Source organism: Neovison vison, chromosome 11 (genome assembly GCF_020171115.1).
Source record: "Neovison vison isolate M4711 chromosome 11, ASM_NN_V1, whole genome shotgun sequence".
Lineage (NCBI taxonomy): Eukaryota > Metazoa > Chordata > Mammalia > Carnivora > Mustelidae > Neogale > Neogale vison.
The window spans coordinates 166,477,027-166,490,610 of record NC_058101.1 but is presented as its reverse complement, the minus strand read 5'-3'; the positions used below and the strand labels follow the sequence as shown (position 1 = coordinate 166,490,610).

The window sequence follows — 13,584 nt, the reverse complement described above, 5'->3', positions numbered from 1 at the left end:
TGATTGGAAAGCAAGCGGGAGCTGAGTGAGGGAGTGGGAAGGTACTGTGGGGTAACAGCAGTGCAGATGAAGGCAAAGATTATATCATAGCTGTTGGTTATGGAGACCTGATTTCTTTTGTGCAGGCATCACATGCTGGGTGAGCTATTATTAACTAAAAGAAGTCAGGGCTTAGTAGCAAGGAGGTGTGTGGCTAGGTGCATCTGAGCAAGGTAGAAGAGATGGGACTGGAGCACATTTTAATGTCTTTAAAGCCACTAGCCACACCCCTATCCCTTACCCTGGGACCACCACCAGGACAAAAAAAAGAAGAAGAAGAAAAAAAAAAACACAAGATGCCTGAAGGTTATCAAGAAACAATATAAACCTGCAATATATTTGTTTTATTTTATACATTTTAACATATAATGGTTTGAAGAGCAAACAACTATTAAAGGGATCCCCAGGACCAGACATCAGGATTGAAGGTGAGTATAAATCTGGTATTTGTTTTAATAAAACAAAACCAAAAAAATGGTTTAAGAACTGGGCCTTTATCTGGGAATTTTCACTCTGAAGCTTCCACTCTGGAAGATTTTCACTCAGAGAGTTTAAGGGAGGAGGGGAGAGGGTTACAAAACTCCATCAACCTCAGGTGGGAAAACTGTCCTAAAAGTACGTTTTTCTCCATTTCTACCTATCTCAGGGGTTAGAATCTTGTACAAGATCCAAAACAGAAGGACTCGTCAGCATCCTGGAAATTTCCCAGAGAGTTATGTGTGTCTATTGCCAATTCTGGCTTGGTGCAAAGTTGGGAAATTCTGGGACGGGAGGGAAGCTGGCAATAAGAGAATTGTATGAAACCCCCTCTGTTCATTCAGGAGTGTCCTGGTGTGCCTCAGGAAAGAAGTGTAGAAATAATACTATCAAATGTGAGTCCCTTGAAATGTCTTATTCACCACTCTATCATTTGGGAAAGTACTTGGTACACAGACAGTTGGGGCTCAATAAATGCTCACTGAATGAATGAATGAATGAATGAACGACTTCCTCCCTTAGGTTTCTTTTAGCTCAGATCAATCTTATACACTACAGCACCTAGATATTACCTTGCAAAAATGCAGACCTGATCAGTTCATGTTAAAATCCTTTTCAGCTTCTCCCCTTGGAAAAACTGTCTTAATTTCCTTTCTCAGAGATCTGCACTCTCATTCATGACTCCACATGACCCAAGTCCCAGCCCCCCTTTCCAGTTCTATTCCCCAGTTCTCCACTGGTTCCTCACAATTTCCTCCAAATACCCCTCAGTACATAATACCCTCAGAGCCTCGCTTGGCTCAGTTTAGAATTTCTTTCACAACTTGCCCCTGTGACCCAGTCTTCAGCCTGTGAATACCCATTCTTCAGGATCCCACAAAAATATTGCTTCCTCCATGAAGCCTTCCTGTCTTTTTCTTCCCTCTTTGTCCGTGGTTTCACAAGAGAGGACCTGAAGCTATGGCAGCACTGATTTCATGTTCTCTCTCAAGTCACTTGTTCTTTACCTGTCTACAACCCCTCTAGGCTTTTGGCTTCTCAAAGACTCACACTTTGATTTATCTCCACATATTCAGCTAAATGACTGTTAAGTGAAGGAGTGAGGGAAGCCAGAGAGGCTCAAAGTTGTTGGAAAAAGAAATGTTAGTGGGATGATGTTAGGAAAATATAAAATGGCAGATACCTACCTAGCTTTGCCTCAGAAATTGCTGTAATCAGACTGAGCTTCCCATTCTCCAGCCAGCTTCCATCCCAAGGAGTAGAACTTCTACTGACCACAGGAGGAGAGCAAAAGACCCTTTGTCCAAGGAAGATGTTCTCATTCCCTTAGACACATCCCACCCCACTAAATGTCATCAGAGTAAAGATGAGGTTGAAGTCCCCTACTTTTCTCAGTCTTTTCTTTCTAGGAATTGGCCCTGATCTTCTTAGAGGATCCCACACAAAGAGTGTGCCCTTCCTCCTGCTTTTATCTGCCTGGTAATAGTGCTAATTAGAGGGACTCCAGCTCTTTCTGCAGCCTTGTTTTGTCAGGCATAGAAGTCCTCTCTAATTTTCTGGATGTGGATACCATTCCCGCTGGCACCCTTCCTTTGGAGTTCACTTGTCACTCAGGCCTCATGAAAGGCGACTTACAATTCATTCATTCACTGTACCTCATTGTCCCTGTCTATTCATTGACATTCACTGGGATTATTCCTCCTGCTGCCACATGCACAGAGACACGTGCACATGTGTTCAGACCCCACATCCCATTAACAGCAAGGACACTTAAAATAAAGAGCAGCACTGCCTGAATGTGGGACTGCCCTCCCCCTCTAATAGCTGGGGAGTCTACCACACTAATGTTATTTCAAGAAATATCAGAACTGGTGACCTCTGCAGAGAAGGCAGGGAGGGAGAGGTGGGGGTGTTCCTGGCAGCATCTTTCACTGAAACACCATCAGCTATATCACTCCAAGATATTGTTCCCTAGCCCTTCCCCTTCTTCCTTTCTGCCCAGAATCACCTAGTTCTTGAGATCCAGTTTCTGCTTTCCTCTTATCCATTAGCCTTTTATTCAAGTACCTTCGACCAGGCTTATGTGCTATGTCCTCCTTGAATCAAATTCTACTCCTACCAACTAGGTCTGCTCCTATGATCTTTAGCTCACGCTTTGCTTATATATTCTCTCTAATTACTGTTTAGGGGCCAGGTGGTGGCAACAGCATAGAGAACAGTCACTCTACTTCAGCAACTTGGCAAAAATAGTGTCTTTTCCACATTTTTAAAGCTAATAGTTAAAAAGATGGTTGTTAGGACTATGATGAAAGTCATGAGAGGAAGCAGAGCAAGAGTAAGATCATGAAGTGAGAGATACAAGAGAAGAGAGTCAGGGGAATGGTGGTGCTTTTTTATGATCTGTTGTCTACCCATCACAATACAGTACCCCTCCAGCCTGGCCCCGGAGCAGGCTCATTTCTCCCTGGTATAGGATCCCAGTTATCCACATAGTACTGAAACCCTACTACCAGGCCTGCCAGGACCTATTCTAGCCCTGCCCTTCCATGAAGGAGACATTCCCTGATCCCCACCAGGGCCCACAGTCTTTCTGATTCCCATGAGCTTCTCGGTAGTACCCTGGCATTCAAAAGGCCTCTGCATGTGTACATACCATACCTACTCTGAGATCCCAGATTTCTGGAGGGAAGAGGCAGTGGCTCATACCTCTATGACCCATTTGGCTGCTGGTGAGGCAAATGCAAATTGACTGCTTAGTCAGAGACAAGGACATTTGTTCTTTCCCAGGACAGATAGGACCTGGTGGTCAGTTGCTCTGGAAAGGGAGCATTTTATAACTAAAAGAACAGACAGATATGGACTGCAGCAGAGTTCAGCCACTGATTACCTTTAAGAGCCTTGGGGAAGCTACTTCACTACTTTGACACCAGATTTTCATTTAGCATTTATAAGTTGCAGTTGGGCTTCTCAGCCTTGGTGTTATTGACAGATTGGACTAGATAATTCTTTTTTTTTTTTTTTTTAAAGATTTATTTATTTATTTATTTGACAGAGAGAGATCACAAGTAGGCAGAGAGGCAGGCAGAGAGAGAGGAAGGGAAGCAGGCTCCCTGCTGAGCAGAGAGCCCGATGCGGGACTCGATCCCAGGACCCCGAGATCATGACCTGAGCCGAAGGCAGCGGCTTAACACACTGAGCCACCCAGGCGCCCCGATAATTCTTTATTATAAGAGGATATATATATATATATATATATATATATATATATAAAACCTCCTCTCTCTACATATATGCATATCTCCCAGATGCCTATTATACCCACCATCTGCCCTACCTCTCCCGCCCAGTTGTGAAAATTAAAAATGCCATAGACGCTGCTGAATGTTTCCTGGGAGGTAAACCAGTTGTAAACCACTGAAGAGCACCTTGGAATTATTCTAAAGATTAGATAATGTGATAGCATATGTAAAGCATCTGACAGCATCTAGCATATAATAAGGACTCAATAAATGTTAGTACTATCAAATATTTTAGGTCAGATTTGTCAGTTTCCCTTCCATCTTCACCCACCACAGAGTGTCCCTGGGGCCTCAAAAGTTGGGTGGAGTGGGGATGCCTCTAGAAAGGAAGATCGATAGAAGGTGTCTAAGCCTAGAGATCTCTCCAGCATGTTCAATGGCCTCAGAGGAGACATTTCGTGGATATTCAGGTATGTCTCAGAAGTGTCTCTGGGTAAAGGGATGGTGTAGCTGGAGGCCCAGAGAGAAATGCATTCAGCAGTTTTGACAGAAAGCCTTTTGTAAGCAGGCGGCCCATCTGTGCTTCAGTTTCTCCTCCCCACCTGATTGTTTTAGGGGCAGATATATGGCTCATTCCAGATGAGGACTATGTCTCATGTAGAGAAGCAGCTTGTACCAGCGAGGAGAGAATGTGGAAAATACTACTGAGACACTAGCTGGGTTGGGGAGCAGGAAGGAAGGACTCAGAGGAAACTGGCTGTAGGGGACAGCTGTAGACCCTAGAGGACAGCCTTCCTGCCCACCTTGCCCTCACTGCATCTGGTCTTTGCAGCTGCCACATTCTGTCTGCCCAGCTCCAGGCTTCCCTACTGGGGTGGGAAGAACAGAGGAAGGAGAGAAGTCTCCAGAGGCAGTACTTCCTTCAGGCCTAGGATATATGGAAATCTTCCAAGTCCGCAATTGGCTTCTGTGAGAGGCAAAACTGACCCCACATAAGGAATTTCAGAATTGTCCAAGCTATCGACAACCCAACTCTTTTTTTTTTTTTTTTTTTTTTTTTTTTTAAAGATGGAGTAATAAGGACAATAGACTAGGGCCTTGAATTATAACTCTGGGCCACTGACTGGTTGTGTGGTCTTGAGTGAGTCATTCTCTCTGGGGCTCCCTTTGATCATCAGCTTTTGGGCAGCACTGCAACTGCTCTTTCCAATGCAGACACTTTGAGAAGCTCCAGTGAGATCAGCATCTAAACATGTTTTGGAAAGAGAAATAATTCTTGTGCACACCCACCAGCAAGTTCAGCCTCACGCTGAGGAAAAACAGACTGCACAAGAGCCATGTGAAAGGGAGTCATTGGCTAAGAGGACAAAGCTCCCAATATGAAGATAGACCGAGGTGGGCCATCTCTGGGGGGCTGGAGTAGAGCTGCCCCCTGAAGTTTACCAAGGCCAGTGTGTAACAGGAGCTGGCAGAGGGGTGTCTAGGGGAACAGGTGAGAAAAAAAGAGTTCATTGTTTTGATTTGGTTTTAGTTTTAATCATGAGATGAGCCAAGAGAGGGTAAACACAAGCCATGTTTCACTCTTTTTTAAGTGGAGAGTATGTGTTGCTCAAGGGGAGCTGTGGCCTGATCCAGTGGTTACCTGGCCCACTGTGGTTCCTTCCTCTGTATTTGCTCTCCCTTCTCTCCCCGAGGGCCTACATCATCTCATGCCTAACGTGGTGACAACCTTCAAGATGGCCTGCCTCCTCTTCCCACTAATCCATTCTGCACAAAGGTCAGATTTCAACACTTGCCTCACTTATCTTCCTGATAACCTTTTCCTGCTCCCATGGCCTAGCTCATTAGGACCAAGGCTACCATTTGACAGCGTTAGAAAACCTCCTCACTAAGTAATAAAGTCAAAAGTCATGTGCTTGAAACTTATTTTACCAGTACTTTCTCAGGGAGAGAACATGGCCAAGCCCCTTAACTCTTTAAGCCCCTTTCCTTATCCCTGAAAATGGCATAAGGACCTCATTAGTGGTGATTTCATAGGTGAGCAGTAAATGTAGATGTGGAAGGGCTTTACAAACTATAAAGTGCAGCACCAACATTAGAATCCATTCAGCTCTCTTGAATATCTCTCAAAGTTTATTCTAGATGGTTTTCTTGCTTTCCTATTGTTTCTCTCTGTAGGGATTTTCCCTCCTGTAATTAACAGGCAACTCATTCCCTCCAGAGCTCAACGACCTTCCTAGTCTGATGTTTTCCTCACTATCCACACCTTCTTACTGAGTCTCTGACCTGCTTCAGTTCTTCAGCACACAGATCAGAGTTAATGAGCTCCCACCAACAGGTATGCTTAGGGTTTACCCAGTATCTCATTTAATCCTTGCGATAAATTTAGCAAAGTTTCTGGATACAATGTCAGTATACTAAGCCAATTGTACTTCTATATACTATCAACAAATAAACAGAAAAATTTTAAAAACATACCATTTAAAAATGTACTTTTTAAAAATAACTGATGTTATACATGGTCTCTACATGGAAAACTGGAAAAGTATTATTTAAATTGTTATTTAAATTATTTTATTAAATTATATAATTATATATTACATTAAATTATCATTTAAGGGGCACCTGGGTGGTTCAGATGATTAAGAGTCTGCCTTTGGCTTAGGTCATGATCCCAGGGTCCTGGGATGGAGCCCCACATCGGGCTCCCTGTTCAGCAGGGAGTCTGCTTTCTCCTCTGCCTCTGCCTCTCTCCCCTGCTCATGCACTCTCTCTCTCAAATGAATAAATAAAATCTTTAAAAAAAAATAAAATAAATTATCATTTAAATTATTTAAAGTAAAGTATTGTTGTGATAAAGAAAATCTAAACAAATGCAGACATATGTCAGGTTCATCAATTAGGAAAAAAAAAAAAAAAAAAAAAAAGAAGACTCAATATTCTAAAGAACTAAATTGTCCCCAAATCAATCTACAGAGTCAATACACTACCCAAATCCCAGCAGCTTATATATTGAAATGCAAAAGTCCAAGAATAAACAAAATCATTCTGAAAAAAACAAAGCTGGAAGGTATATGTTACCAGATTTCAAGACATACGAAGTGGCAATAATTAAGACAATGTGGTATTGACATAAAAGTAGATGAACTGACCAACAGAATAGAGTCCAGAAAGAGTCCCACATGGACATAGTCAGTTGATTTGTGACAAAGGGGATAGTACAGAGCCATTGGAAAATAAAAGTTGTTTTTATTAATTGCTGCTGGGTCCACTGGTATTCATTTATAAAAAAGTTATCTTGACTCTACTTCACACCACAAACAAATAATTTCTGATGAACTGCAGATGTAAATGCAAAAGGTAAGATGCTAAAGTTTCTATTTAGAAGAAAACAAAGGAGAACAACTTCTTGGCCTTTGACTAGGCAGAAATTTCTTAACCAAGACATAAAAAATAGTAATCATAAAGGAAAAATACTGATCAGTTAAGAATTTCTCTTCATCAAAGCTCTCCATTGAGAGAGAAAAGACAAGCCAAAGAGTGGAAGAAGGTATTTCTAATATACATATCTGACAAAGGACTCTCAACAAAAAAAAAACTTTTGTCAATCTCTAATATAAAGATAGAAACCAAATTAAAAATGAATGAAAGATTTTAATTAGTCACTTCATAAAATAAAATATGCAAATGGCCAAAATGTATAAACAGGTATTCACAATGATGGGTCATCAGGGAAATACATATTAAAACCATTAATTAAATACAACCACAACAATGACAAAATGAAAAAGCCAGAAAGCCAAGTGTTGGTGTAGATGTGAGGGATCCTCTGAGCAGATATGCTCAGCAACACTAGGAAAATGGTGGTATCAGCTCAAGTTGGACATATACCTGCTTTACGACCCAGCAGTTCACTGCTAGGTGAATATGTAGAAATGTTCCCATGTGTTTACTAAAAGACCTAGCAGCATTATATGTAAGGGTCCCAAAGTGGAAATACGCAGAAACCCAAGTCCTATCCACAGTAAAATAAATGAGCCATGGTGTATTCAAACCATAGAACATTGTGGGGCAATGAGATCCATGGAGCTACCATTACACATAACAACAAAGCCCAGTGTCTTACAAAAGGGTGCATGCTATATGGCCTTATTAAGAAAATGTTGATAAAGAGGACAAAGTTATGGTATCAGGATGAGGGACAGAATTACAGAGGTAAGGGGAACAAGAGGGATTTGGGGGATACTTTTAAAGTTTTATTTTTTGCTTTGGGTTCTATTTATATAAAAAATTTTTGAAAATTCATCAGTTTGTTCACCTATGCTTTGTGCACTTAAGATTTTCACTTAAAATATTCTCACAATGACCCACACAGAAAGTGATTCTTTCTCCCAATTTGCCAGTGATGAAGGAGGCTCGGGGGAACAAAGAACAGGTCCAATGTCAGATGGGGATGAGCGCAGAGAGCTATGCAAACCCACAATGTGTACCTTCCTTAACACGTCTCCTGAATTTGCATCTAGTTCCTCACTGGGGCTTTGCACCTCCAGAAGCAGAGACCCTGACCCCGACCTGCCTTGTGTTCCCTCTGCTGCCTGCACACAGCTGGGTATGGCAACCCCACAAATGTGCAGTGCTATGGACTTAAAGTTTTGCCCCACTAAATCATATGTTGACCGCCAACCCTAGTGTGATGGTATTTGGAGGTGGGCCTTTGGGAGGCAATTGAGTTTAGCTGAGGTCATAAGTGTAGGGCCCCCATAATGGGATTAGTGTCCTTATAAGAACAGGAGGGGACCAGAAACCTCTTTCTCTACCACATTAAGACACAGCAAGAAGGCAAGCCAGGAAGTGGCCTATCACCAGACACCAAATCTTCTAGCACCTTGATCTTGGCTTGGGGTGGGCTTCCCACCCCAAGAACAGTGAAAAATGGATGTTTATTATTCAAACTACATGGTCTCTGATATTTTGTTATAGTAGTTCAAGTTAAGACACTCAGTAGAAAGAAGACCAGAAGATAAATCTACAAACTTGCCCATCTACCCTTTTCCTTTACCTACCTTCTACTTTATTTTCCTTCCTGGCTCTAGAGAGTATTTCTGAGCTTGCCTGGTTCTTGACTCTGTCCTCTATGACTCTGCCCTGTATTTGGCAGAGTGGTGCCAAGTTTTGGTTGGAGATGGCAGAATGGTATCAGCAAAATGGCTTCAGCAGTGCTCCCAGAATGTGGTGCAGAGGTGGAGTGGGAGAACCTCTCTGGTGCCCTCATATCCCTCAGGCCACCTGTGCTGGGCCACCATCCAGAAGGGTGGGGAAAGATGAGGTAGGAATCAGACTGGTGTGGCTCAGCTCCCACCCCTCTCTGTCCCCAGGGGGACAGACTCCTCCGCTTCCATTTCAGGCTTGAAGCTTTTTTCTCCTCCTGCAGAGAGGAGGGAATGAAACTGTCCCTGTTGGCAGATCCTTGAGCAGAGCTCCCTCCCCCACACAGCTGGGTGATTCTTCAGTCTCCACCTCAAGAATCAGGACTTGGATGCTGTCAGAAGCCTCCTTTGAAAGGCTGAGGGCCAGCCTCCCATGGCTCAAGAAGGAGGTCACCCCTGCGTGGGAAAGGTTGTTGGGAGACAGTTTACCAGTTCACCTTCCTACTGCCTCTAGCCAGAGGTAGATGCCCAAGCTGAGCTAGCAGAGTCCAGTCCCCTTGGAGGGTAACCTGAGGGAAAGAGTTCCTCTTAGGCTCCCATCTGCTGAGTGTCTCCTTAGGTTTGGATGAAGGACTATACATACATGATCTGGAGCAAGCTGTACCCCAACACTGAGGGAGGACACTATTATTATTCTCATAAAACAGATGCAGAAAATGAGGTCTCAAATTTCATATCTAACAAGGGTCAATGCCTGGGTTTGAACCTGGGCTGCAGTCAACAGTGCTCTAGCCATACACACCATCTGTTTACCTCTAGTGGCATCAGGTGCTCTGTAGACCTCAGCACCAGCCAGTAATCCTGCTGCCCCTTGACCAACCCTCTCCCCACAGGCTTGCTCCTCCAGACCTTACCCTAACCCTGACCTGTTACCCTCCATCATCTCCCCCTGCACTCTGGCTTCAGTCCCTAATCCTTTTCAGTCCTTTATGCTCCTAGTCTTGGGCCACCACTGCAGCCTCTCCAAGCCTCCATCCCTGTCTGTAAATTGGAGCTAACAGTAGTACCTTCCTCATGAGTTTCTGGTATGTATTGAGTGAAGTTTTATTTGTAAAGGAGCTGGGATTAAATTAAGAGCTTAGTAAATGGAAGACAGATTTTTATCTTTGTTTTTGTTTTTTAACATATGGAACTTTTGGACTCAAAGCATTTCTGGGCTCTAATCTTAATATACTTTTCTCTGACTTCGTTGGTCTCTGGGTTCTACTTTCCTTTAATTAGCCAAATAACTGGGGACATTTCCATGTGGGGCCTTTAAAGATTAGATTTTCTAAAAATATGAGTAAGCATCTATCCACTTTTTGTAGGAATTGCTCTTAAAGTCTTTAGAAATCACTAATGTAACAAATAAATAGCAAACTCCCTGAGGATGCTGAGTATCCTTGGGGCCTAGCACAGAGCCATGCCCAGCAGAACTCAGTACATTCAAAGGAGTAGATAGCCAGCAACACAGGTATAAATGGTGGGGAACAGTCCCAGCCTCTTGAGCTAGCAGCCCCCAACCTTTAGGGGGCTATGGGATGGGGGACATCTCATTCCGCCTGCTCTGAGTCATAGCCAGTTATTAGCAGGCCAGCCCCAGGGTGTAAATGAGATCAGACACCTCTGTCTTCCCCAGAGGCATTTCTGCAGGTCTCAGGCCCTAAGGTCCCCTTGGGCGAGGCATGTTAGGGCCAAGGCATGTGATGCCTGCTCCTGTCTCTTGCTGCTACTGTTCAGACCACATTTTCTGCCGCCCCTCCTTGAGGAAAACTAAACAGGAGCACCTGTGAAAAGTCCTACTCACCTGCATCCATGGAGGGGTAGGGGGGAGTGGCGGACAGAGAGGGGGAATCCAAAAGATCATATCAACTCACTGGCTTGGAGCAGGGGAAGTAAATGTGAAGTAGTACAGGGGCTGGTTTGCATGAAGCAATGCCTCATCTTGCACTGGATCTGGTACATACTGAACACCCTGTGGTCTTCTGGCAAGAGAAAGCTTCACAGTCGTGTCTTAGAAATCAGACTCTACCTTCTACTGGCACACCCTTATGATTCAATGTGGAAACATATTTTTCTGCTAAGACTGAGACCCTAAAAACCCTTTCTGGTCCACGGGAGAAGTGGCTGATCTCTGAGGTCCTCTCACCACTATACCCCTGCAGATGTATCCTGGCTGCCTTGGAAGGGCTGTTCAACCAGCACAGGTCTGGACAAGGCATGGAGAGAGTGCTGCAATTAGACCAGATCCCCAAAACCCCACCTGCCTCCCTGTCCCCACTCCCGAGCTGCTCCAGGGCCTGCCCCGGGAGTGGAGTGGGATTCTCAGTGGCTGACAGAAAATGTGTGAAGAGGGAAGGAAGAAGAGAAGAGCTCTTGGTTTGTCTTCATTCCTTCATTCTATTTTCCTGTCCTGGGACACACCTGTCTAGTGCCCTGCAGATGGAGTCATCTTAATCAGGGACCTCATAGCACCATAATTTTTAACCCTTGGCAGTCGTCCCTGAAACCACTTTATGCTGATGAAAGTAAGGCCTAATTCCAGGCTGCCTTGTGTTTCTCTAACAGGTTCCACATCTCTCATCAGCCTCTGAATCCATGAAGGGCAGTCAAGTGGGAGTTTATAGCTTCTGTCCCAGGGATGGTACGGAGGACACTTCTTTGAACTCTGTCTCTTTCTGCAGGCTGGAGATTCCCACCACTGCCTAATGGAGGAGGGCAGAGGCTGCTGGAGGGAGGTCCCATGGCTTCCCTTGTTCCTGGATAGCTCATTAAGATCTCTTCAAGCTGTTCTGGCTCTAGAATCAGACAGCCCCAAAACTAAGCTAATATCACCTCTCCCAGTTGTTAAAAGCCAGGAGAGCCTCTTGTTGTTGGAGGCACTGTCTTCTCCCCAGCAGATACAAACCTGCTAGAATGGAGAAACTGCTGAACTCTGAAGATGCAGGTTCTAATGTCAGATCAGAGACCTAACAGATGTGTGCTGTGTGCCATGGAAGAAATCACCTCAACTCTCTAGGCCATGCCATTAAGTGGCTTCCATTAAAAAACAACAACAAAAAAAAAAACAAAAACAAAAACAAAAAAACGGCAGGGGTGAAGAAAAACAAACAAACACAAACAAAAAAACAACAGCACAGAGAGAGACGCAAAGGCAGGTAGAAGGTGCATTAAATGCCAGACTGCTCATTTCCCATGGGAGGATTTGTGTATGTGTCCCTGGTACAGGATGTGTGTCAAGACAGGAGCAACTCCTCCTTGGTCCATCCAGACTGCCTGGCCCCATCTTGTTTAATGCCATTGAGGCAGAATAATGTTTGTCTAATTTCCCAAGGCAGAAGTAGACTCTTCGGCTTTCTTCATTCTCCTATGTGAGAAAGCCAGGCCTGGGCCTTCTTACATCTGTGCATGTCTCATAAACTAAATGCAGAGAGAAGTTTCGTTTTATTTGTTTTGCTTTCTCCCCTTTTCCTGACCTTAGGTGCTATATAATCCAGAAAATGATCCAGATGGGAAAGGCATTGGCTTTGAAGCAAGAGGCAAGAGAGGAAGAAAAGAAAGAGGCACAATATAAACCCCCTTGTATCCAACGTTAACTTTGGAGAGAACTCTTCCTCCCCTAACTCCATTCCACACGTGTTCCAGATGGGGTTGTGGGGTCTTCCTGAGGGTGGAGGGAAAACCCAGTGGATCTGCAGGGTCTCTGAGACCTCCCCTCTCCTACCTCCTGTCCTCCATACATTTGGTGTAAGCCAATGTGAGCAAGAAACCTCCTTTCAATACCGAGTCCCCACCTTAGGACATTCAATGACGCCACACTCATCTGCTCTACACAATTTCATCACTTTAGTCAAACTGATAAGGTAGATGGAGATTCAGAGTGGCCAAGTCAGAAGTGTTCCGCTCCCATTTTGCTTTTAGTTATAACTGTCTCCCTCTGCCAGAGTAAGCAGATAAGAGAGCAGTTGTCAGGCAGCACTGCCTGATCCTAAAGTTTCCCCTCCCTGCTCTCCTGTACATGTCCTACACAAGGGCTCATGACCTTTCTGCACAGACATCTTCGTCTCATATCTGCTTTCCTTCTCCTGAAGCTGATGGGATAGGGAGGAAACATGAAAATAGAGCTCCTATTACATTTCACATGCCTTTACTTATATTGGATCATGTAATTTTCATAAAAATTCTCCCCAGGACACAATACATTTTATAAATGAGAAAACCGAGGCTCAGAGAGGCTAGGTGACTTGCCTGATGCCATACAGTTATTAGGTAGCAAAGCCAAAAATCATGTTCTTTTTGCTCTCCACTCCCAAACCTGCCTGGAAGGGTTGGCAAGCATGACAAAGGCCAAGCCTCACCTTTAGGACTTACCTGCTTTCTCTACCAGGGCTGTAGGTTGCTATCCAGGTGAGGATGAACTTCTCTGGGAGACTAAGGGAGCATGGCATGAGCTGAAATGTTTCCTGAGCAAAGCCTTGTCTCCAGGGGTCAGTTACCTCACTGGAAATGTCAGAGGACACTGCCATGGTCTTGCCCTTGGCTAGTTCAACTTTTAGCAAACACAAGGGAAGTTCCTGGGTAGGTAGAGGAAGAGAGAGAGTGATGTTCTAAGATCTTCACTGATCCTGTGAGCAGGATGACCC

At 44.2% G+C, this 13,584-nt stretch overlaps 1 protein-coding gene across 2 annotated transcripts in view; it reads right to left on the bottom strand.

Moving 5' to 3' along the window:
- Window positions 1–13,584, bottom strand: part of LZTS1 (leucine zipper tumor suppressor 1) — a 51,620-nt gene that overhangs the window by 28,937 nt on the left and 9,099 nt on the right. Inside the window, exon 2 of one of the 2 annotated variants that reach the window (XM_044225217.1) lies at window positions 13,313–13,515. The exons of the other annotated variant lie outside the window; for it this stretch is intronic. The gene's annotated coding sequence lies outside the window, so the exon portion shown is untranslated. The remainder of the gene's footprint in view (window positions 1–13,312; window positions 13,516–13,584) is intronic. 2 annotated transcript variants of the gene reach the window in all.